The sequence below is a fragment of the Poecile atricapillus genome, chromosome 21 (genome assembly GCF_030490865.1).
Source record: "Poecile atricapillus isolate bPoeAtr1 chromosome 21, bPoeAtr1.hap1, whole genome shotgun sequence".
Lineage (NCBI taxonomy): Eukaryota > Metazoa > Chordata > Aves > Passeriformes > Paridae > Poecile > Poecile atricapillus.
Genome location: NC_081269.1, coordinates 4,062,614 through 4,086,704, shown reverse-complemented (window position 1 = coordinate 4,086,704; position 24,091 = coordinate 4,062,614). Strand labels below are relative to the sequence as shown.

The following is a 24,091-nucleotide window of genomic DNA, read 5'->3' as shown; positions in this document are numbered from 1 at the left end:
AGGAACTGTTTAAGGAAAAGTTTGCTGTTGTCTGGCAGCACCGTGTGATGTCCCTGCTGCTGAGAAGAGATGCAGCTTTGAAATACGGATTTGCCTTTTTTTACCTCGTTTGCCACCTTTTTTTGTCACTAAGCCCCCAGTTCTGCAAAACCTCAGGTATTTAATGCTGTGCACCTGGATGATAATGCTGCCCAAGGCCCCCAGTTTGCCCCTTTGAAGTCCAGACACTTCTAACTGGGAGCTCATCCAAGTGGTTGGGATCTGAGCAGTTTCATTAATCAGAGGAGCTGCAATAGAAGCTTCATCCTTGAGAGAAACTAGTTTAACTCAGGTTTCTTTTAAACCAAACCCTCTTCCTACAGGGATGTGAAAACATTGTGGTTCCAATTAGTACCTGACCATTTCCCTACAGAACATTTCAGATTATTTAGATGGTGGGACTTCTGCTTGCCATATTTGCTTTAAAAATTCCACTGCAATGTAGTTAAATGGTTGGGAAATCGTTGAAGTGGAAGGTGGCATTAATTTTACATGCTGGCCAATGTTTCCATCTATTAGATGGCAAGAAAGCATTAAATAAAAAGATTATGGGGTCTTAAACTCTATTCCAAGAAGCCCTGAGTTAAATTCAGGATTATTTTTGTGTAAAGTAATTGAAGCTCATGCTGTATATTTTCAAAACTAAGCAGATGTGATGTGGCTTTGGAGGAAGCTTAATCTACGGATAACAGAGAACCTATTTGTAAGTTGTAAGGGCAATTATGTCAGAATATCAGATTTCTAAACAGGAGATTTATAACCTGTAGCTCAGGCAGTTAAGAGTTTCTTTGTATAATAGGCTGATTTTTTAAATAGTTGGGTTAATGACATGACTCCCTAGAAAAGCACAAACTTTCTATTTTTCAAAAACACGCCAGCAAAAGCTGGGGATGTCGAGCATATGTTCAGTACCTCATGGGCTTAATTTGTTTTAAAACAAAAGCATTAGAGGAATGTAGGCAATGCTTTTGAGTTATGGTTCCTTTGCACTAAGGGATCCTCCTAAACCCCAGCGAATTATATAGATTTATGGGAAGAAAAGGATTTTATAGATGCAGGGTAGAGACAGCAAGAGAGGTGGGAACACTGAGAGCTCTGTCCCTGAGCTGTCAGCTCCCTATCCTTGTGGGTTACAGGGCTTGTTTGGGAGAAGTTCTGCCCAGCAGGGTTGAATGTGGGTGATGTCCACACTCAAAGAACTCCAGAAGTCCTTTCTAGCCAGCTTTTCCCATTGTGGGTTGGTTACTTTATCTACTGAAGCCATAAAAGCCTTGTGGAGAGATGATGGGTTCCTATCCTATATACAAGCATCACTTTTGTTGCTCAGTGTTACTGAAAAATATGACTTTTAAAGTCATTTATCACTGTCCTTCTCTGGAATACTCTGCATTTTTCTACATCTCTCCTTTTACCAAACCCTGGGCACCAGACACTGATAGCTCTTAAAACCCAGGCTCCTTTCTGGGTTTGCAGTACAATTCCCACAGTCCTAAAAGTAAATTTGCATCTTACTCCGATGGTTATTGGGGAAAGTAGATGGAATTGTCAAAGCAAACAGCCACTCTTTGTTGAATGCCTCAGTAACTCAATAATGCCGGGGTGCAGTTACCAGGGACAACCAGTTCAATTGGAGTAACTTCAGCACACAGCAATTTTTGCCTCCAAACCAGTAATAAAAGAAAGCAGTACAAGTCAGCAAACATCTGGCCGTGGGGAAAGCCTTTGATTAATGAGGAAGATGGCATTATGCCTTCGTCTGAGCTGCAGCCAGACCTATTATTGGGTGGGTTTTTTTCAAGGACAGAACCAGAACGTGCCAAATGAGATTGGAGTAGGCCTTTAACTTGTGGTGCACGTCCCTCAGTTAAGTTGTTCAGCCCCAGATTTGGGCAGCCACAGGTAGCTTTTGGTAATTGATTTGTCTTGTGATAATGCCTGGCATGGCTGAGCAGAGCAATGGGGAGAAGATGTGACTCCATGTCTTCGTTTCGGTTGTGGTTTAACATCACCCTGTTGTTGTCTGTTTGCGTGGACATCTGCTGGAGTTCTGGAGGGTTGATTTAATAACAGCTTTAATATCCTGATTGCTGCTGAAAGCCTCAGTATAAACAGCCCCCATCCTCCTACATGCCCTGATATCCCCCAGCACCCACAGTGAGGTATCTCCCTTCCTGCTGTTGGAAGGATCCCAGACTTCTCCTGGTGAGCTCCACACCATTCCTGCTGCAGAGTCCACCTACACTCGGGGTGAATTTGGGTGCTTTTCAAGGCCTTATGGCACACAGGCTGTTGGAGGAGTGCTGTGCTGCTCTGGGACATCTTGGTTATCTCTGCTAAAAAATGATAAACCGTCCACATTCTCCATTGGGTAGATCCTCTCACATGGTTCTGCGTAGGAGTGAGAGAAAGGAGAATTGGGGTGCTGGAGGAGAAAAAGCTCTACAGTGAGAGAGCAGCAGTTTATCTCTTGCTGTTGTTTATTTGCCTTTGCTTTTGTTTTTACTTGTTACTTTCTTTGCCCAGTCGTCTTCCTCATTCCTTTTAATCTTGAATTTTCTCCTGACTTTTCCTTGGTGCATCCACAGAGTGCTGCAGTGGCAGTGGGGCTGGGCTTTGGCTCTGTTGTGTTTTCTGTTTTTCTGCTGTATTTATGCATCTGGGTGAGTGTTGTGCAGATTCTTCTTGGGAAGGCTGAGATGCTTCTGTTCTGGATTTAAATAAATGCAAAACATGTTGATCGTTTTTCTGTGATTATTCAGTCAAGTATCTGAAAACAATTTGAGGATCTCCCTTTGCTCACACTGCTGAATTCTCTTTGGTTGGGACAGAGTGTTTTCCCTTTATCTGAAAAGGTCATGCCATGGGAGCCTCTCCTAATAAGACACCAGGTACTAATTTTGTAGGTAGACTTTATACAAGAAATGGTGAGGAGAAGATAGAAATGTCATTAAATTAGACTATCATCAATTTTTTTTGTGCAGGAAAAATCTTCAAACCCTTGATTATAGTTTAAGGTACACCCTGATTTTCAGGGACTCTGAACTTTTCTGTTTGAAATTGCCATCTGCTGAGATCTGGGAGGCAAGTGGTCAGCACAGATGTGGGATTTGTCTTACAGAAGATTTTGTAAATCACTTGAAGCAGCTTTTGAATTTCATCATATAAAAATATCTAAGTAATCACTTTCAGCTGTGTTCCTGACTTTATATTTCTGGGGTGGGAATGTATATGAAATCTTTGGCTTGCCGAGCTGTAGATTTGAAAAATATGGTCTTTTCATGACATCAGGCTATTGAGTAAGAAGCAAGGCATTAGCAGCACCAACGGATTCTTTGTTTGCTTTGAAACTTTGATGGTTCTGAAATGTAAGAATGGGAGATGTATGAAGGGAGCAGAGGGAAGCCTGTGTGCTGTTTTTCATTGTGGCATCTTAATCCAGATGTTGAAATGAAAACGTTTGTTTAAAAATGCACGGTTGACAATTTCATTCGTTACTCTATGGTTGCAGGACTGAGCAAAGGAACTTTACTTTGTAATGTAATCAGTGCATAGTTCTTCTCCAAAAATGCATTCTTTAGAGGCTGAACACGTAACAGCTTTACAAAAGAAAGTGCAGAACAATGGAGAGTTTTTCCCTGCAGTTTTGGAGATGTTCAACAGTGAACTCCAATTATGAGTGAGGAATAAGCTATTCAGTATTTCCACATTGTGCAGATGACATTGAAGCCAAAACATTTTGACTTGTTGTTGCTGATGCCTTTTTTCTAAATTATTTTTCTGTGTGTTTTACACAGCTTTGCAGTCACCCTCCTTACAATTAGCAGTCCTCTCTTGTGCCAAGACCCTAATCCTTCTGTGAAATCCCCATAAGTGTCAGTTGTCTGCAAGTCTGGGGACCATGTCCTGGTCCTGCAAGAGCTGCAGAAACACCACTGACGTCTGTGGAGGTTGGATTTCCCCCCATATCCAAACTGTTGCCTGCCTGAGCACTTTCCCTGGGGTAGAATTAGTATTTTAAAAGTCTTGCTGACGTGTCGTCTGCGATGGTGTTTATTACATCCTTCAGTGGGTAATTGCCCATGTTTTAGGACTTGCTCCGAAAGTCCTTGGGCATCTTTCCATTATCAAATCCTCCTGGCTCCAGGGTGGGGACAAGCAGTTTGCTGTTCACATGATTAGTTCTTGAACAGGGCTCTGTGCACATCTCATCTCAAAAACTGACATCAGGTTTGCGTGGCCTTTGCATGGTGGCTTCTTCAAGTGGGTCAATAACATTTAATTTGAAATGCAGTAGCTGTCTCCTTGTTCACTACTCAATCCTTCTGTATTGTTGCCTACAGATATTGCTTAATACTAGAAAGTTTGGGTGAAATTCATATTGAGTTAATTGCTGGCAGGTTCAGGTTTTGGGAAAGTCCAGGATGGTTTGGAGTTTTTTGATCCTTTCTCATGGACAAACTTTTAGTGTTTGAAAGCAGCACTTGGTGGGGTGAGTGTGTGGGACTGGGGTAAGGTTTCGCTTCTGAATTTCATCTGGGTAAAGCTCTCTGTTTTGCATTCTTGTTTTTTTCAGCCACGTTCCCAGCATGGAAGTTGGAGCATGGTTTTAATCTAAATCAAATCAGAAAATATTGCAATTTTTGGTGACTGCACCACAGGGATTCTTGTCCCAGCCCTCCTCCCCAGCAATCCAGATTCAACATAGTGATTGCGTCCTCCTTATTGTGAGAGTTTGATGTGAAATGTACAGATCTAGGGAAACTGAGATGGCATGGGAAGTTGTGGTACAGCAGGCTGAACTCTGAATTCAGCAAAACAAATTTGAGCAGCGCTTTCCTGAGCGTTTGTTTGATGAGAAGCTCACTGGTGTGTGTGGATTGCTTCCTCCTCTTTCCCCTCCCCATTTTTTATCAGGGAAACAAGTTCCAAGCAAAATATTCCAAAGTGATATTTAATTACTCTTTAAAATGCAACTATTTGTCTTATCAGCCATGTGGATTTCTATTTTCTGCTTTGATTTGACAGTTAGTAGTTTGTAATTTTTGAAAAGCTTACACGCTCCAGGAATCTGTGATTTTTATGCTTTTGAAAGTCGAGATGTTGAATTAACTGCAGCTTTGAACTATTCACGGATAATTTCAGGCCCCCCGCTTTCAGCAAATAACAAGCTGGCTCCTGAGCTTTCAGGCTGGGTTGAATACTGAATAATCACGACTTTATAGCTGCGTGTGCTCTCTAAACTGGTTCCATGGCACATCACAGCGTAATGCACAGTAGGTTTGAAATGTTGTTGTAGACAGATCACTTTGTGCCATCTCCAGATAATAACAGTTGGAAAGGAGGGAGTAGTGCCAGCCTGGGGAGGATGCTTGGATTCATTACAAGCTTGGGCTTTGGGCACATTAATTCCTTTCTGTTCTTGAGGTGGGAGCCCAGATGGGGGACTTGGGGGTGTTGTGGGGAGAGGGCTTTCTCCAGCACTGCCTTGATGTCCCTCTGCAGAGCAGCTTCCTCTGTGCTGGCAAGAACTGCTGCTTCTCAGCTGATGCTCTGTAGGCAAAAACCACAATCAGAGTTAAATCTGTAGGTTGTAAATTAAAGACAGGGTCAATGGAGAAACTTGGAGTGGGGTGAGTTGACAAGTAAGCAGATAGACCTGTTAAATTCTCTCATGGGAAAGTGAATTGTATGACTATTTCAGATTGCAACATGAGTATCTTGTCTCATAGCTGATCATATTTTCATCATCTCAGTTTTCCAAGGAAAATGTGGTGTCTTATTGATTTGGCATAGAGTACACACAAGTAATGGAAGGGTGGAACTAAAAAGATGCATGAGTGTTTTCTGCATATTCTCATGTCTGTCTTTCAGCACTGTGAACAGTTGCAACCAACAATTAGTATGTAAAGAATTTGCAGTCTTTATTTAGTGTGAGTGAGTGACTGCTCAGTTGCATCAGGGTGGTAGCTGAGCATCTGCAATCTGATCAAACCCATGCTGGGGCTCACCAAGGCCTTCTGGCCTAAAAACAAAGGGATGGGAGCCCTCAACCAGACACAGGGCAGTGTGGGGGTGCTGCCTGTGTGGGGAGAGCCCAAACACCACAGAGAATCTGGTTCCTAAAGGATGTGTTCCTAATGGTGCTGTTCCAGCTTTGGAGACCAGGAGTGGTGCACAGAAGGGGAGCAAATCCTCACCACAGCTGAAGGCTTGTGATGAGGAAAAGGCAGCAGGGATACCCTGGGACAATTCTTGGATGCATCTCTAGGCAGACAAGGCACTGTAGCAGCAGGGTGGCGTGAGACATTCATTGCTGGGAGGTTTTTGCAGCATTGAAATCTGTCCTGTCCAGCCAAGGAGAGAAGCTCCAGGGTCCTCCAGCAAAATTTTGTCTGTCTTTGCAACTGTGGCTAAATCTAGCCGGACTTTAAAATATTTTAGTGGAGAAAATGTGCAAAAGTCCCTATTTAAAATGAAATTGGCATGAGGAACCAGATTTTAGTTACATGTTTGACGTATAAAAGATAGCTGGTGGTATCCTCAGCTGTGGGCTGAGACCCCATGGAGTGGGTGGCAGCTGGTACAAGGGGTCAAATCCCACCAGGAGGGATCTCAGCAAGGCTGGGCTTTGACAGCTGAGAAAAGAACATTCTTTCACATTTCAGAGCAAGGATTTAAAAATCCTTTAAAAATCTGTGTGAGAATTAAATAATATTTGCAGAAGAGCGTATAAGGCGACTGAAACAAATTGCAACTGCAGGAGTGAGCCAGAGAGAGAAATTCTAGTTCTCCCTCGTTCCCAAGAGATTTCCACTGGAGAGATGAAGTCATAGCTATGACTTCATTAGTGTTAACTCAGGATGCTGACAAATGAGCCCGTTTGATTTGTGTCAAGCTGACGGGGACGCTGCTCAGGCTCTCTCTGTGTGCCCCGGTGGTCACTGCCCTTGCCATGACGGTGGCAGAAGCAGGCACCGCTTCCCCAGCCAAGCTGATCCAGCTCAGCATTTGCTTTTGAACTGCCACTGGTTCATCCTTCGTTCCAGCTCTGAGCTGGCTTTGATAAATCCTGCTGGGCAGAAGGCAGCAGCCCAGGGATGGGCGAGCAGCAGCCTTGTAGTAGCCAAAATGTCTCCATCAACACAGGAGCCTGTGCCTGGCATGGGGAGCATTAATGGTACCCAGCAATTCCAGCCTGGCTTCCTGAGTAAACAGAGGGGTGGAGGATCTCACCCTCATGACTCTCAGCATTGCTGTAGGAGTCCCTTCTGGAAAAAGTGTGAAATTTATTGTAATACACACTGAGGATCTTATGGCAGATCTGAGCTGCAAATCCTCTAAACCTGAGCCTGCAACTTCATTGACAGGGCCTCTCACTTCACTCAGCTCCAAGCTTATGGTTTCACTGCTCCAATATTTTTCCATACATGGAAGCATTCCTGCCCCAGCCTGGGCTAATCCTGACATGCCACTGCATCTGGATGTTAGCTCATTTCTCGCAGCTGACACTGTGCGAAGGCAAATGTCTGAACTTAGTTTTGTTTAAATAGATGTAATTCAGCCAGCAAAAGTCTCACTACATAGGTGAGCATGGGGGGGGAAAAAAAAGAAAGGAAAAAAGGTGCTTTTCCATTTTATGAAGCTCCCAGGGCTGTTGGGTGGATGAATGGGTCACCAGGAATGCCGTGCTTTGGAAATTTATACTTTAATTTGCAGAAGGGTAACAAAACACGTATTGGATGTCTCTAAACCCATCTCCTTGCTGTGGCCCTGTCAATGGAGAGGGGCCCCAACCCATCCCATCAGAGGATGCTCCTGGTTGTTCTGCTCTGCTGGCTCTTCAAAGTCTCTGGGCTGTTTGATGTGTGTTTAGCAGCTCGGTGGAGCTGGGACTGCAGTGCTCCTGCAGCTGAACCGAGCGCCTCAGCCATACCAGAGAAAGAGATGCTTGTGCTGCTGAGCTGCTGCTTGAGCTGGGGGCCTGTCTATAATCCCTTCCTCACTGGGGCGGGCTGTAGAATTTAATTAAACGTCTGTGAGGTGCTCTGCGAGCCTCTGCTGAAAGGCCCTGCGTGAGGGCAGTGCCTTTGAATAAAAGCTAGAGACCTTCCCTGGAAGGGGCTGGAGCTGAAGCAGTGAGACCCAAGCTGTTGAATCTGAACAGATGTTGGTTCTCCCCCACTTGGGTAGTTCAAAAGGATTATTCTGCCTCTCCCAAAATAAAGGAGAAACACAGGGATTTTAGTAGTATTGCCAGGGATCTCAGCTCCATCCCCTCGTGCTCGCCGCTTGTTGAAAGGTTGCACGCTGGGCTGGAGCTGTGTGTGGAGTGTTTTGGTTGTGGGCTGTGCCCTTGTGTTTGCAGTTCAGAATCCACTTGCCTGGCCCTCGCTGGGGGTCCCAGTTTGTCCACTCTGCTTGGCTGCTGCTGTTGTGTGCAGGAATAAGACAAGCTGAACTGAGCCAGGAGAAAACAGGTTTCAAATGAACCAAGCTGTGTGATGGCGTGGGAAGGAGATGACAGTTTCCAGATCTGCTGTCAGATCTGTGAAGCAAATGAAACTTCCTTTGTGTGACTGTTTCAGCCCCTGAGAACCAAGAGAGTCCAAGAGCTGTTGGGGTCTGTGGTGTCCTCGGCCCCACTAAGGGACTGCTGTCCCTCTGGCTGCCCTTCCAAGTGCAGCTCAGGGTCTGAGCAACAGCAGCACCCTGATCCTTGTGCACAGTCTTGGGTCTGCTGGGATTTTCAGCATCAGACGGGTCACCAGAACATTAGAAATGTTCTTCCCCTTCATATTTTTCTGACTACTGTTCTGTCGCTCTCAGAGCAAATCAAAGGGCACCAGGCTACAAATCCTGCCTTGCAAGTACTGCCTGGGTGTTTGACTTGCAGGTTTGCTCCTCTTTTATCAGCTGATATCTGGTGTTTTAAGAGGGCAGGGAGCTGTGCTTATTTGCTTCTGAGAAGCTGATGACTCTACGAGCTTTTTTAGGATGCTGCTCCCTTTTTGATTCAAGTTTGTGGCCGTAGAACAGAGGTCCCTGTGCTGTTACATTACAGGCTGCTTCTAATGAGCTCTTCCCTGTAATCTCTGCTTGGAAATTTGCAAATAGCTGTGTGCTTAGGGAAATCCTGCTGGCTTCACATCATGGGCAGGGAAGCAGAGGTGAAAGGGGACTGGGGGCTGGATGAATGACCAGAGTGGGGCTCTGCCTCTGCCACAGTTGTGATTTCCAGGTCCCAGCACTCCAGGCTCCCAGGAAAAGCCCCATCATCTCACACAGCACTTGAACATGACCCCGAGACTGTGCTCTGCTTCCCCTCAGCCATTGCCCCCTGCTGCTGCTGTGCCATGTCCTTCTAAAATCGCTTCGTTCCAGGGTTAGAAAAGACCCATTTTTATGTCCTAAAGCGCTGGATTTCACAGATAGAGAAGGGGAAAGGTCTTAATGCCTGCAGCTTGATCTGCTAATCTGAAAGCATGGGAAGTTGTTCCTAGGGAGATTTGCTGCCTGACTTTCTCAATGCAACTTTGCACAAATAGGGTTTGTTCCTACAATGAGCCGTAGCAGCTGGATGTCTCCCACCAAGATTGCTGATATTTAGGTCTTTGATTTTGGTGGAGACACACAGCAATAAATTAAATGAGTCGGGGAGTTTCAGAGAGTAGTACAGATGGTGGGAAACTGAGGGTAGGGACTACTTAAGTGCTAACGTATGGCACAGCTCCATTCCTTCCTTTCTTAAAGGATTGGAAAATGCTGTGGGCTGCTGTTCCAGGGATTTTGCCTTCTCCTTGTCATAAGAGACCTGCAGACCACCTCTATTTGCAGTATTTTCAAGAAAAGGATTTTTCTGTGTGTGCTCCTGCCTGTAGCACAGCAATGCCCTCGGTGCCTGTTTTCATCCCAGCCTGATCCCGGTTTTGCTGCATGCTTGGTTTTCTGCTTTTCTCTCTGGGAAAAGCAACTGTTAAATGAGATTTCTTCTATCTTTGCATTTTTCCTCAATAGGTCTGACCCGGTTTTGCTTTTGTTAAACTGTGAAGATTCAAGTGAAATTATTTCATTCCTTTGTCACCTTCTGTCTGCATTAATTCGCTGTGTCCCGACTGATGGTTTAATTATTGTGTGTGACAGAAGCATCCAGGGCCTCGATCGGTGTTTATCTCTTAGGTGGCGCATGAAATAGATGTTTGTCACCCTGGTGGCTCCCAGGATGAGTTTTTTGTCTAGAGAGGCAGTTTTCAAACCAGTTAATTGCCACGTTGTGAAGCAGAAGAGTAGGTGGCTGTCCCTGCCTTTCCCTGCCTTTCCCTGTAGGCATGTCCCTGCTGCTGCGTGGGACCAGGGGCTCTTCAGGTAGAAAGATGGGGATGTGGTAGGCTGGAAGGAGCCTCCTAGGTTGGGAAGAGATGTTTTTGAGAGGGATGGTGAGTGTGGGACAAGCAGGTGAATGTAGGGATGGATGGAGGGAGAGAGGCATGAGGACCAGGTTGGAGCGAGGAGCAGTGCCTCACCAGAAAAGTCACTTTGCTTCAGACAGCCCAGATTCGCAGGACTTGCTCAGTTTTAAAAATGAAACTCCCTCTGAGCCCTGCATGTTTTGTGTTGTTCTTTGGCTCGGGATGACTGAGCAGTGGCCTTGTGTTGAGCCACATCCAGATCCTGGTTTGATGTTTGTCCTCACAAGGATTTGCTGCAGGCTTTGCTGCTGAAAAAGTGGAGTCATCTGCATAAACCCCAATAAGTCTCTAGGTTAAGAGGCCACCAAATACCACCTCTGTCTGTGGCCATCCCTCTAATTATGAAAATAATCACCCCAGGCAGAGCTTGTGGCCCTGCTGGCGGCTCAGGGTCTGTTGTGCTGGGCTCTGTTCAAGGAACTGCATTTAAAGGAGATGGTCCTTTACCCTGCAGTTGGTTATGCAGGGCTGTGTGTTACGTCTCCCCCACAGTGACAGGCCAGGCTTGATGCCTCCTGCCTTGTGGACACACAGGTTTGGGATCTGGAAGGGGAAGTGCAGACTTCCCTCACCTCCCTTCTGTCTCCATGGCTCTGCTTTCTCAGGCTTGAAACTAGAAATGGGATTTACCCCGGCAGGTGGCTTTAAGTTCCCTAAAAGTGGTGGCTGCCACCACTCTGGCTGAGTGCATCTTCATCTGTTTCCTCCCCTCCTGAGAGCAGGGATTATCCAGAACAAATCCTGTTACCCAGCTGCCTCCTCAACCAAGGAGTCACAGGATGGGAGCGTCCCATGGAACATAAATCTGTTAGCAGATGACATCACAGGTAAAGGCTTTTAGGGTTTCTTTGCCAGAAAGTGGCAGTGTTGATTGCCAGGCTTAGTAGTGAAGAATTTGAAGTTGTGATTCATCCTTCAATCTATGTCTGAAGTATGTAGTGGTAAAGCTTAGGAAAATCTCTGTATGTATGAAGTGTTTCCTCCTAGGGAGCTGAGAGCCCCTTAGGTGCAGCAATTACAATTTTACTTAATTGGGATTGAATACCAAACGCTCAGAACATGCCAGCTCGTGTCTGTTGTGGGGAAAACTCAATTGCTCAAGAAAAAGGGCTTTTCATCCTGTCTGAATGAAAATCTATTGAGAAGAAAAATACCTGACATTTTTTGGTCATCTGCTTAAACTTCTGTCTGGGTCCATGGAGGTGGTTCTTGGTGGGGAAAGTCATTTGTGAGAGGCAGCTTCCAGAAAGGAAAAGGGTTCTTTGCTCATTCTCAGACTTGTGGTATTTAGTTTGGTATTTTACTTTGTAATTACTCCAGTAATTAGCACAGCTACAGATTTTGTCTTTCCTCTGCTGCTCTGTGTGTGCTTCTTGCACAGCATTTGCTGGCCCTGAGGATAAACCTGCCTTGTGCAAAGGCACAGGCTGGCCCTGGAGAGGCTTTGGTGAATTTAAGGGAATCAGGATCCATGTGGATGTTGGCTCTGACCCTTTGCAGTCAGTGAGACTGTGCCTGGCCCTGAGCTGCTCCTGCACAAGTCAGTGCTTTGCCCGTGTCCACCTACAGCTGCTTAGGGACATAAAAATGAGGGGCAGACAAGCTGTACCTGTGCTTTCCTTCAGCTCTTAAATAACTCCAGTCATCCTTTCAGTAGCTGAAGATGCATCAGTGTTGGTGCTGTGGGTTCATGGCCAGAGTGATGCTGAGAACATGAACCTTGTAAAAAAAATTAAACCTCTTCTGTAGCTGAGCAGATTGGATGTTGTGTCACAGAGATAGAAAAGTCCTACCTGATACGAGCTTGGGCAAACACTTTTCATGCCATTTTGGTTTTTTTTCTCCACCATTACTCACAGCATTTGCTTTGTCCAGAGCTTCAAGCTATGTGAACCGGTGTGTAATTGCCCTGGAGGGTACATCACACTGCCACAGAGCTGCCAGACACCTTCTGATTTCAAAGTGCCATTTACTCACACATTTTCTTGTTTGTGCTGGTGAAAGCAGCTCCCAACAGAGAAATGGATATTGGTGTGAGCAGCTCCTGCTGCTGTGCCGAGCCTGTTCAGTTCCTCGGGTGAGTGAGCAGCCTCATTCCAGCTTCCCTGCTAAGAGCCACTGAAGGACACCACAGGGTTCTTCCCTGCTTGCTTAGCTAAATGTTACTAAAGAAAATAAGTTGATAATCAAGTCCAGACCTTTTTGCAGGAGTTGCCATACTCTTCTCCCACCCTGCTCTCCTTCCCCTCAGAGTGAGCAGAGGACCCTCATGGTGTTGGAAGAGCCTTGTTGACTTGGTGGGGTGCAAAGATCCTGCAGGCACCATCCAAAGGAAAATACAAAATCCCAATGGTCTGGTTGCTGTCCCTCCACTCTCCTGCCTGTGTCATCCCATCCAAGCCCATTTTCTGCTCAGTTAGGAGCTCTCCTTCATTCTGTTTATGCTCCAAAAGATGTCGGAGGCAGGTGATTTTTCTGCAGAGGATTTAATTTCATTGGAGAGAAGTGGCAGTTTGTAAAACAGTCCATGGGATTAGTGTCACCCCAGCTCCTACACAATATTCCCACCCCCTTCTTGAGTATAATTTCTTTGAAAGCTGAAATTTCCATTGTTGTTGATGCTCTGCCAGGCACTCCAGTAGGGCATACTTTCCCTTGGATGCAGTTCAAGAAAACATCATTCCTTTTCTCTTATTGTTTCTCATCAAAGGAGAGGAGCACCTTCCCTTCAGTGCTCTGCTCCCTGCAGCACTGGCCAGAGCAGCCATGGATGTTCATTGGTCCAACCATACTGGAAATGTGACATGGAAATCATGGTGGCATGGGAGCTGAAGCATTTGTGTCCTCAAGAAAATAGACTTCAGCATTTAAAAATGTGTTCAGAGTACTGGTAGAGGTCTTGATTAAAGCCTGTGCATGTCATTGGAATATCTTTAATTTTGGGGATGTATCACCTGTGTTGGGTGAACTTGTGTGTGTCTGCTTCCTATGTGTTCACTTGATTTACCTGATGTCTCCTTAGCCCCACCTTGACTTATCATAATGAAAATACAGCAGCTGGGTTGTTGGGGGGAAAACCCCTTTTCCTAGAGAGAATACAGAGGTTCAGTGGATTTTCAGAGAAAATGTAACGAGCTTCACTGGCAGGAGAACCAGCTGAGCAAGTCCGCAGTGGATTTGAGATGTTGGCTTTGTGGCTTTTGTCTAGCAGAGCCTGAGCAGCATTTGATGTGTGGACATGTTTTCAGACATTTCGAATGGAGAAGGTGTTGGCAGGTCTGTTGTTAACACCCTCGCCTTTAGGCCAAACTATTGAAAATTCAAGTTCAGCTTGAATCTCATTTCAATGGCTTGGAAGGCTGCAATCTGATGGGCTGCAAAAACCTCATCCAACTCTAGCCCTTATTAGGAGCTTAATCTGAAGTACAGCCAAAGCCCAATAAGAGAAAAAAAAAAGGCAGTAAAATGGAACAAGAAATGTGTATCCAATTTACAGTATTCCTCTGCAACCTTAATTCATCCCCTTTTATACATTACGATGCCATTCCTAATTACAGGATCACATATGGTTTTTTTTCCATGGCACACCTGCCCTTGCTGCTCCTGGAGGGCAGCTGAGGCAACCCAGTGAAGGATGGGGTTCCATGTGTGGGACCTTGGAGGCAAGGGAGTGAGGCAAGTGATGGAAAAAGAGAGGGTAAAGTGCTGGTTAAGGAGACGGGAATTCATGCTCTGCTGCTGCTGCAGGGCTCGGGGATGGTGCTGGGTAAATTGCTTTTCATGCACAATGAGGGACTTGATTTCCCAGGTCCCCAGGGTGAGTGAGGGTTGGGTTGCACAAGTGCCGAGTGCTCCTGCTGCAGATGATCTCATGGGAAGTTGTACGTCAAACATTTAAAATGCTGCTCCGTGCTATTTATTTTTTTAAAAGGGAGCTGGAGGCTGATTCTGGAACTGAATGCCTAGAGTTTCTCTGTGACTCTTTTCTTCATCTGTAAACCCGAGGTGTTGTGAACGTAGTTCTCTAGGATTTTATGAAAATAAATTCAGAATCCTTGTAGAAGAATCCCAGTCTGCAGTGGCAAGATGCCTTCGTTTTTGCCTTGGAGCAACACATGAAAAGTGTGAAGAGAACTGATGCTGTGCATGCAGAGCCTGCTGAAACCCAGAACTGAGTAATTCCTCTCTTGTTGAGCATCTATTCTTGGTTCTAACTGCGTCAGGACTGTGTGCACACATGGTATGTGGCCATGCTGTAAAGCCCCCTGCAAGTGATCCAGATTAAAGCTACAGATACAGCATATTTCCAGCACATCCTCCTCGCTTTTCAGGGCTTGGCAACTGTGCTGTTTTCTTATTGCAGCCCTTCGGGTGCAGTATGGGATAAATTACAGCGCTGGGTGAAGCAGGAGGGTACAGGCATCACTCTCCAGCAAACAGTAACAAGGAGGAGGCTGAACAGCTCAGTCCTGGAGATGGTAATTCCTTTGCATTTCTGACCTGTAGCATAAAGTGGGAGGTTTTTGGATCACCCAGGAAGTGTGTAGTTTAGGCTGCTAATGCCAGATGTCTGCTTTTGGCTTATCTGAACGTGGGCTGTGTTTGATCTTTAGTCTGGACCAGTGCTGTGTGTTGGAGCCTCACTTGTGGAATAACTCCTTGTGTCCACTGAAGATGGAGGTCGAGAAATTATTTTCTTCTGTGGTTTTATGGAGCTCTATATGGTTGTCTGTCTCCAAGGAAGAAATGACTCACAATGGCTTTGCAGCTATGCAGCTGATGGAGAGGCACATAGCTGTGGATGCTGCCTCAGAGATGCTCCAGCAAGAGGGGTAGAGAGCCAAGAGGCAGCCGGCGTTCCTCCCCCTGCTTCAGTACCCTTTGGACCTCGTTCCAGCTTATTTTCTTCCTCCCAAAATGTGGATTAGGAGCTGCAAAGCTCTCTGCAGGAGGAGCAGTGAGAAGAGCCCCAAGAGAGGTGCTGTTGGGAGGAAGTGCAGCACTCAGCCCTGCTCCTCCAGGGCTGTGCAAGGGTTTCAGCAGAGCTCTCTTCCATCAGCAGATGTTGTCAGGCATGCACAGGCAAAACCTTGCTCTAATTCAGTAATTATAAAAATTCCTGGCAGAAGCTGTGTGTGACTCAGCTGCAGAAAAATTACTTAAGGGAAAAAAGAAAGTTTACAGAATTAGGTTGACTTTAGCACAAGAAGAGAAAGAAGCTGGGGCTTTCTGTAAATCCACTTGCTCGTCCAGCTTTAGCCCACCATGTCTTTTCCTGGAGAGAGATGAGAGGGGAGAAGCAGAGCAAGGAAAGCCCAGGAGCTCATCCTGCCCTGGCCACAGCTCCCTGAGGCAGATGGAAGAGGAGGGATAGATGGAGAGTTCCCTTTCCACTGCTCCTCAGAGCCAGCTGCTGTCTGCTCAGCATTTGCCTCTCCCCTCACTGCACACACTGCTACAGGAATCCGAGGAAACCTCACCGGCAGAGAGGAATCCAAGGACGCCTCAAACAGGTCTTGACTTATCTGCAAAGGGTGTTTGCAGCACTGTCTCCCAGGGAAGCTGCCTTTTTTCCCTTTGTAAACATTGGATTTCATTTTATTTTTGTTAAAACCCACATAACTAATTTCCCTTGGAATCTTTTGCAGGCGTCTGCTCTCAGTGTGTTTTGGCCTCACTGCCCAGTGCTGGTTTTGAATCCCAGTCCCAATGGTGGGAAGTTTTTAGAATGAATGCCAGTTGTATTTTTTTCTTCAATAGAATCACAGTGTCTGCCTGTGGGTTTTGAACAAATATCCTTGGTTTTATGTTTTGTTTGTAAGCAGCCAGGATCCAAAGGGTGTGTAGGCAACCATGGAGATTCGGCAGGGATGCAGCACTTCCCCTTTGTCAAAAATGGCTGCATTTTTATTTTTATTTTTTGTACCCTGGCATGCACCTCCCTGCTGCTGCTGCTGTGCCTGCCTGGCTGTTCATCCCTGCCTTTGTATAGAGCTGTGGTGCAGGACCCAAGGGAGGTGTGTGACAGCCCCAGCAGTGAGTAATTTAAAATCACACCTGGGGAGTGTGGAGTAGGAAACAATCCTGCCTGGTGCCTCGGGGAGTGGATGTGTCTTCACTGGCTTGACTTTTCAGGTAGGCAAAATGTATTTGCTTGCATTTGATGCTGAATTTTCTGCCTCCACTGGTTCTGCTGTGGTCAGCCCCTCACAGCCACACGTGTGTTACACTGGCTCTGTTGTCCAGGTGCTTTTCAGTATTTCCATTACAAAATGTAGCTGCAGTAGCACTGAGTTGTCTGCAAAGTTGCTGTTATTTGGGGTTTTTTTGTTTGTTTTGTTTTTTTTTTAATACACCATTCACTGAGGAACTTCTAAGAACACACAGCTCCCTGGTGTCTGCAGTGAAGCAGTAAAACTGTAGCACTCATCAGCTGTACTTTTTATAGTTCCTTTAGTCTGCAGTTTTCTTAGTTCTTTTCCCTTTGATGTTGGTCACTGTCTGAAAAGAAGTTTGAAGCCAGTTGGATAAGTAATAGCTGATAGATATTATAAAGTATTAGTAAAGAAATGGGAAGTGACTGTGTGGTGGTGGTATCAGCAAGAACACCCAGTGAGAACAGTTGATTCTGGTGTTGGGAAAAATCAGTATAAACTTGTCTTTTGCCTGGTATTGGAGAGGGAAGCAGAAATCCTGCAAACAGCTTTGTACCTGCATGAAGCTTCCATAACTGAAGAGCCATCTATGTCTTAGGGGAGACATTATTTATTCCTTGGAATCCTGAGTTTTTAGAGCATGTGTTGGCCATGCAGACTCTCAGCTTTGCCATAAATCTGTGTTTTGGCAGTGCTTGTCCAAATGCCATATTATCCAGAAAGGAGTAGATAGGGGATTAAAGCAGAATCCTTTGCTATTTATGGACTCCCTTGGGGAATACATTGTAATATTCTTTTGAATGGGCTCAAAGATAACCACAACAACCTGAAGCTGCACTTGCTAAATCTTCCCTGTGGCCCTCCTGTAGATCTGCAGGGGGGATAGAGGGGGATATTTCAGCTTGCAGATCTGAAATAGCCTTGTTCTGGCTTTAACCATCTGCTACCTGCTGATTCCCTGGGATTCGGAACAGAAGCTGGGACTCTTGCTTACTTATTTATTTATTTTTACAAACAGCCTGGCTTTGGAGCTTTAAATCTCTCCTTTCATAAGCAAGTACAGAATTGAAAAGCATTAATTTTGTACAGTCTGTGGAAGCATCTTCCTTGTAGAAGTTGTTGATCCTTTCCCCTTGGCTTTGGAACTGCCGTAACCAACGCGGGTCCTGTGTATCCGGGTGTCCCTTTTGGCACGGAAAAGGAGGAGCAGGCTGGGTGCCAGGCTGCCAGACAGAGTCTGGAAATGTTCAGCAAAGCTGCTGGCTCAGGCTGTACTGATGCCCTTCAGCAAACTGAGCAGCAAGAGCTTACCCGAGAAGGGCTTTTCTCATCCTTTTGAAGTTGTCAGTAATCCAAAGTGCTGCCAATTCTGTGCCCAGAATTTAAAGTGTCAGGCTTCAGCTCTGCCCAGTGGAGGGAGGAACAGCTCAGCCTTCCTGGAGAAAGCACAGAAGACCCAATCCAGCTGTGTTAGAGCTACTGTAGAAGGTTCTGTGCAGGTGGACCTCTTCCTTTGGCTACTTCCTGGCCTGGCTGGGCACCTGGACACTCAGACCCCCCTTCCTTTGGTGTGTATTTTATAATGTGCAGAGCAAACACCATAAACTTCATAACTTGAAGACAAAACATTTCTGTGGGGTTGCAGCCTTACAGACTGGCTGGCTCTGGTTTGGTTTCTCAGAGTTTGGGAATTCCCTGGGTTTGGGTGCTTATCCCAGCTGCCCAACAAGGGGGCCAAGGTGTGCTCCTTTCTCACTCAGTGGTGGGGGAGAGCAGTGCAAAGACTGTGAAGCACAGCTTTCTTTTGCAAAACTCTTGGTTTTTGTTAGGAGCAGCAGGTTTGTTCTTGGAGAAGAGAGCATGTGCTTCATGCAGGACTTAACGTGGCCCATTTCTGTGTGTGCTCACTGAGAAACAACAAAAATCAGGAGCAGACCAGGCCAGGGCTGCCTTCTCTTTTATGTGCCTGTTTAACTGAATAATATGCGTGGCCTTGCCTTTGTGTTTACCTTAGGGTTTGTTATGACATTGAAGATGGATTTTTCTTGGCTCTTGCACACACAGCATGTAAAACCAACACAGCTCAGTGCACGGTCAGTGTGTGAACCCTAATGCAACCTGGGAACTCAGGCTGTACTTGGATGCACCCCATTGACAGCAGCTTTGATGATCCTAGTGGGTCCCTTCCAGCTCAGGATATTCCATGATTCTGTTCTATGATTCATTGCTCACACACTGGGAAGCTCATCTCTTCTCGTACTTGTAGCCATTTGTACTGCTTGTCAAACACAGGGGCTTGTTTCAGATGGGTTTTTCTGGAAATAGGGATATTTGGGAGAAGAGAGACCTTTGAGGTATTTCTGTCTTCAGCTGTGGACTCGGTGAGCTCTTGGTAGCCATGGGGAAGGAGTGTTTCTGCATCTGCAGCTGGTTTTGCTGTCTCCTTTTAGTACAAAAAAAATCCTCCTAATCTTGGGATGATTTTTGTACAGACTTTTCCTTCAGTTCTCAGTTTCTGAGCTCTTAGTTCTTACCTAGGGAATTGGAGGTTTTTTTCCTCATGTGCATCATAATTCCTGGGAGATTATATAATTTATTGATGCTGGCTTGTCAGGGGAAACTTGGAATAAAAGCCTTTGTAGTGTGCTGCTTAGCTGGCTGTATAAACATGAAAGTACCAGGTTTTTAACTGGCTCGCTCACATGGCTTCCCTCTGCAAAGCTTTAGCCAAAACACTCCTCTAGATAAAAGGATGCTGAGAAAGTCCAGGTCAGGCAGAGTTTGTCTGAGAAGGGATATAACATTGATCTTTGGTTTAGTTTAATTTCTTGTAACCTCTCAGTAAGAGCAGGGAATGAGGATAAATTGTTTTCATCTCTCGGTGGTCAAAGATTAAGACGGATGAGGCAGTGGATTGCCTGGAAGAAGCTGTTAAGTAAGAGCCTGGCTGTGACTCCTCTCTCTTGGATCTTGGATGAAGCTGACTTTGTGCTTCCTGCTTCCCAGGAGCACTTCCCCACACTCCTCCTTAAGTATCCGAGCTGCTGAGTGATTGCCTTGAGTTTTCTGAGGTCTTTGAACTAAAATAAACGAGAAGGGCTCTGGGAATGAGGCTTCCCATCGGTCACTTGCCTTTCACCTCTGAGCACAGGGCTTTGAATCAGGTGAGGCGTTAAATGCACAGGGTTTGGTGCCCCTAAGGTCGCGTCCTGCTAAACCTCTCGTGGGTGATTGGGAGGCCCCTGGCACCTTCTGCAATGCTCTCTTGATGTTTTCATTTTGTTAATAAGCATCTGAAGAAGATGCTGGTTGGATCTTGATGGGGTTACAGGTCTGGGACCAGACTGATGCTCCCTCATGTTCTGCTCTGGATGCTCAAGCACTGATGGAGGAGGAATATTGGAGAAACACCCAAGTTTTGGGGCTCCCCAAGGTGCTGCAGTAGCTGGAGTTTTTGAAGCCCCAAGAGAATTGCCTGCAAAATACATGGCTGCTGTTTGCTGCTGCTGGAACAGACAGCCCCTGGTTGGCATCTTTCCTGCTATTGAAGAGGCATTTTTACCCTCTGTCCTCTGTACCCCGAGCCAAGGGTTTGGGGAGGAGAGGTGGTGGTGAGGCAGAACCCTGGACACTGGATCATGGCAGGGTGGCTGCCTTCCTTCTTTTCCTGCCCTTTGATGTACTGTGGGATATGTAATGAGCATCTGCCCTCTAAGAGAAAACAGATTTGAGTTCTGAAGTTGAAAAAAGAGGGAGCAATTTTGTTTAATCATTTTCACACAGATCCACAGGCGTTTCTGTAAGAGCGAGCAGCATCTGGTTCAAGGGCAGCCTTGACTGCTTTGAGCTCTCCTGCAGCTTCTGCACTCTCAGGCAGAGATTGATGTTCCAGATGCTGTTCTCAGCAACCAGATCAATGACGTGCTTATTTAGACTTTTCATTTTTTAAAGGGAAATAAAAAAGTAGATTGCACTTTATAAGATCATTTGAAGTATCAAAGATCTGTGATGGGGTTTTGTTTTGTTTGTGTCCCAGATCTGGGCCCTGCAAATTCTTTCCCTGGTTTTGAATACCACTCAGAAAGCAGGAGGTGAGCTGGCTGCATTGGTACCTGGGTATTCGCCCATTCCCTCCCTTCAGCTTCTAGCCTCTGCAAGAAATACAGGATTTTTTATTCCAAACACAGAATATTTGTTTTAAGGAGAAAATACTTAAATGCAGTAATGCCCCTGTGCCCTGCAAGCTGCACTGGCTGTCTTGGTGTGCGCTTTGGGTTGTCTCCAGACTTGTTTGTGTATGTGGGAAAATTACTGAGTGATGGGGAAAGTGCTGGAAAGCTTTGGGGATTTGATTTAAATCTGATGAAAATCAAGGCTGCTGTTCTCCTCTGCCAGCGCCCATTGGGGTGGCTGTAAAAAGAGCTGCTGTGAGTTTGTTGCTGTGGTTTTCCAAACCCAGGCTAATGATTTACCCATTTCCATCCACCCAGCATCAGTGTTGCTCTCCCAGAGCCCTGTGGTGGTTGGTGTGTGTTGCTTTTGGAGGATGTCACTTGCCAAAGTCCCTGGATTTGTCAGGAGCATTCCAGGAGTCCCATGGGAATGAGACTCCTGAACCACTGTCCCAGCCTTTATCTGCTGCCTTGGCAGATGAGCTTTAATTATGGAGATCACAAAAGCTGTGGTTCCTTGGGAGGCTGAGGCAGTGTCTGGCTCCTGGCACACCCTGGGGCTGTCCTGGGATGAAAGTCTCTGATGGTGATCAGTGAAAGCTGCTCACCAAGAGGAGCAACAGCATCTTGTCCCTCTCAGGACGGGTTTGGCTGCTGGACTGAGCCCTGATTCCACACTTGGCTTCAGCTGACAGGAGCATGTGCTGCCTGAGCAGACCTGAGGTGTGGGCCAGGGTAGGTGGCACATGTTAATTTTCACCCCTTCAGGTTCTGCTCACAGTGTGAGATACAGAAAAAAAAATCCCACAAAGTAAGCCGGAATTAAGCCGCGGGTTTTGTTCTCATTAGTGTAAAATCAGAAAATCTGGTGTTTCTGATGCCTCTTAAGGAGAGAAGGAGAATTAACTCCCGGTGAATGTAAGCAGAGGATACTTAAAAGGCAAATTGTTCACATACTTTCTTTAAAATTTGCATGAGTGTAGCAAAAGGTCATCGCAACTGCAGTCTCCTCCTCAGATCCTGCCTGCCGGTGGCTGATTGCAAGAGCCTGTTGCTAAGTGTTCCTGGAAACAGAATAAAGATGAAGCAAGATAATTGAACAAGAGGAGGGAGAGGGAGAGGAGGGGAAAAGCTTGGAGCTCACAGCAGAACTGCAGGGCTGCCAAACGAGATGAGTGTCTTGGAGTTTGACTCGGTGGCTGCATTCAATCAGTGCTGACCCCCAGGGGTGGGGAAGGGGTGACTGAGCCTGAAGCTTCATGGCAGATCCTTGGAAAAAGTCACTTGGACACAAGTGGATTATTTGCTTGCGTTTCCTGTGGCTCATCCAACTCCAAACATGTTGCTTCCTAGCCCTGAGGCTGGAGTGGGGATGGGAAGATAGACTGTGCTCCCACAGTGCTTTTCCTGGATAAAACCTCTGTTCTTGCAGCATGGATTTACCTACCCTGGAATCATCTTCTGGACAATTCAATAATCATGGAAAACAAGAGGATAAAACAAGAATGCAAGCAGACAAATCCAGAGCTTGACTAAGGCAGAAAGCCTTCAACTCCGCGTGACTTGAGGGGTGTTTTCTGTCCATCTCAAGTCAGGCTACTCTCTGAGGAAACAACTGATGGTGGTTTTGTATGTTGCAGAATCAAATAAACCCCAGTGCAGCTCCTTTTTATTGCTGAAAAGACAAGGAAGCAAAACTTCCTGCTTAACTTTGGTCTTTCTCTAGTTGAAGCTCTTGTAAAAACACCAGGCTTTCTCCAACTCTGTGATTCTATTTCCTGGAAATGGTTTTACTGTTTCTGTAGTGATTTTTATCATCCCAGAGCATTTTACAAACTGAATATAGTAACAGTTGAAATACAGCCCCATCTGAGGAGATTCACTGCCAGCGCACAGAAGTTTCGACATCTTGTAAAAGAACACACAATTTGCTTTTTCTTTTGTACAGAATCTCCCTTCTCACAAAAAACATGAGGAAGCCCTCCTGTCACCCAACCCTCTGTGTCACCTCCTGCTTTGCTCTTCACTCAGGGACTCAGTGGCAGAGCTGGTGCCAGGTATCCTTGGCTCTCTGAATCCTGCGGTCTCCGAGCCTCCCCCTCCAGCTGGGGCTGGCTGTCAGCAGAAGGAATTAATACACTGCATCTTATCTGACATTTTGAACACCCCCGTGGGATTCATGTTTCATCAGTTCCTGGCAGCAGCTCCTTGTTTCTCCAGGACTGTCTGTGCCTGTTTGTGGTGGCAGGAGGGACGTGGTGGCCAAGGCTCTCTCACCAGTGTCCTGCCATCATCCATATGCTGGCTACAGGCTCTTGGCTCTTTGGGAAAGTGTATTTTCTGACTGTCATCGGTGGAGCTTTTGACCTTGCTACTGATTTTTCAGTGTTTGTGCTCATCTTTACTGGTTTGGCTGTTGCACAGTGCCTTAAAATGAAGAAGGGGGAATTGCAGGCTGCTGTCCCATTCCTCCCCGGTCGATGGCTCTGGAGCTGGGAGCCTCCTGTGGCTCAGTGCTGATTTCAGGGATGGATCAGGTTCCCATTCCTGCCCTGCACCTGGCCCACCATGTGTGTGTGATAAACCCCTCAGCCTTTTCTACTGGCCCCATACTGGTTGTCCCTCCCCTTCCTCTGTGCCCAGCCCATGCCAGGACTCTGCTCCTTTCCCTGTCCCTCCCTTCCCTGTTCCCCAGCTTTGCTGGAGCACAGTGGGATAGAAAAGCTGCTGTGCAAAAGGAGTGGGTGAAGAAATGGCTTCTCCAACTTCTCACCTGCTGGTTTGTGCTGCAGTTGAGGTGTTGGTGCATCTGAGCTCGGGGCAGCTTTGTTCTGCCCTGGTTTTTAGTGTGTCCTGGTGATTAATTGCAAACGTGGGACTCTCAGTGGGATTTTCCCATTTACGAGATCATTGGTTGGGGCAGGTTTACATTTCCAGCACTGTTAGTTTGGGGAGCAGGAGGGAGAGAAGTGCTCAGCAGGAGAGCATTTTCCAGCAGCCTGTGTTACATCTGTCCTTCCCATGTCACACCCCACTTGGATGCTCTTCCCTGCAGTGCTGGCTCAGGCCAGCGTGGCTCTGGGGCTCAGCTGTGCTGGTGAAGTGTGACAGGAGGACATCATCATCATCATCATCATCATCATAAGGATGGACTTGGGGCTTCAAAGGAGAGGTCCCCATGAGTGCTGTAGCTGCTCTGGGTCAGCACAGGCTGTGGGATCCCTTCCACCCCAAGAGCTGAGGAGGAGCAGGATAACTC

The 24,091-nt window shown here is 46.3% G+C and overlaps 1 protein-coding gene across 1 annotated transcript in view; it reads left to right on the top strand.

Annotated features, from left to right (window-relative positions):
- NXN (nucleoredoxin) overlaps positions 1-24,091 on the top strand; it is a 46,790-nt gene that overhangs the window by 1,370 nt on the left and 21,329 nt on the right. The window lies entirely within an intron of this gene.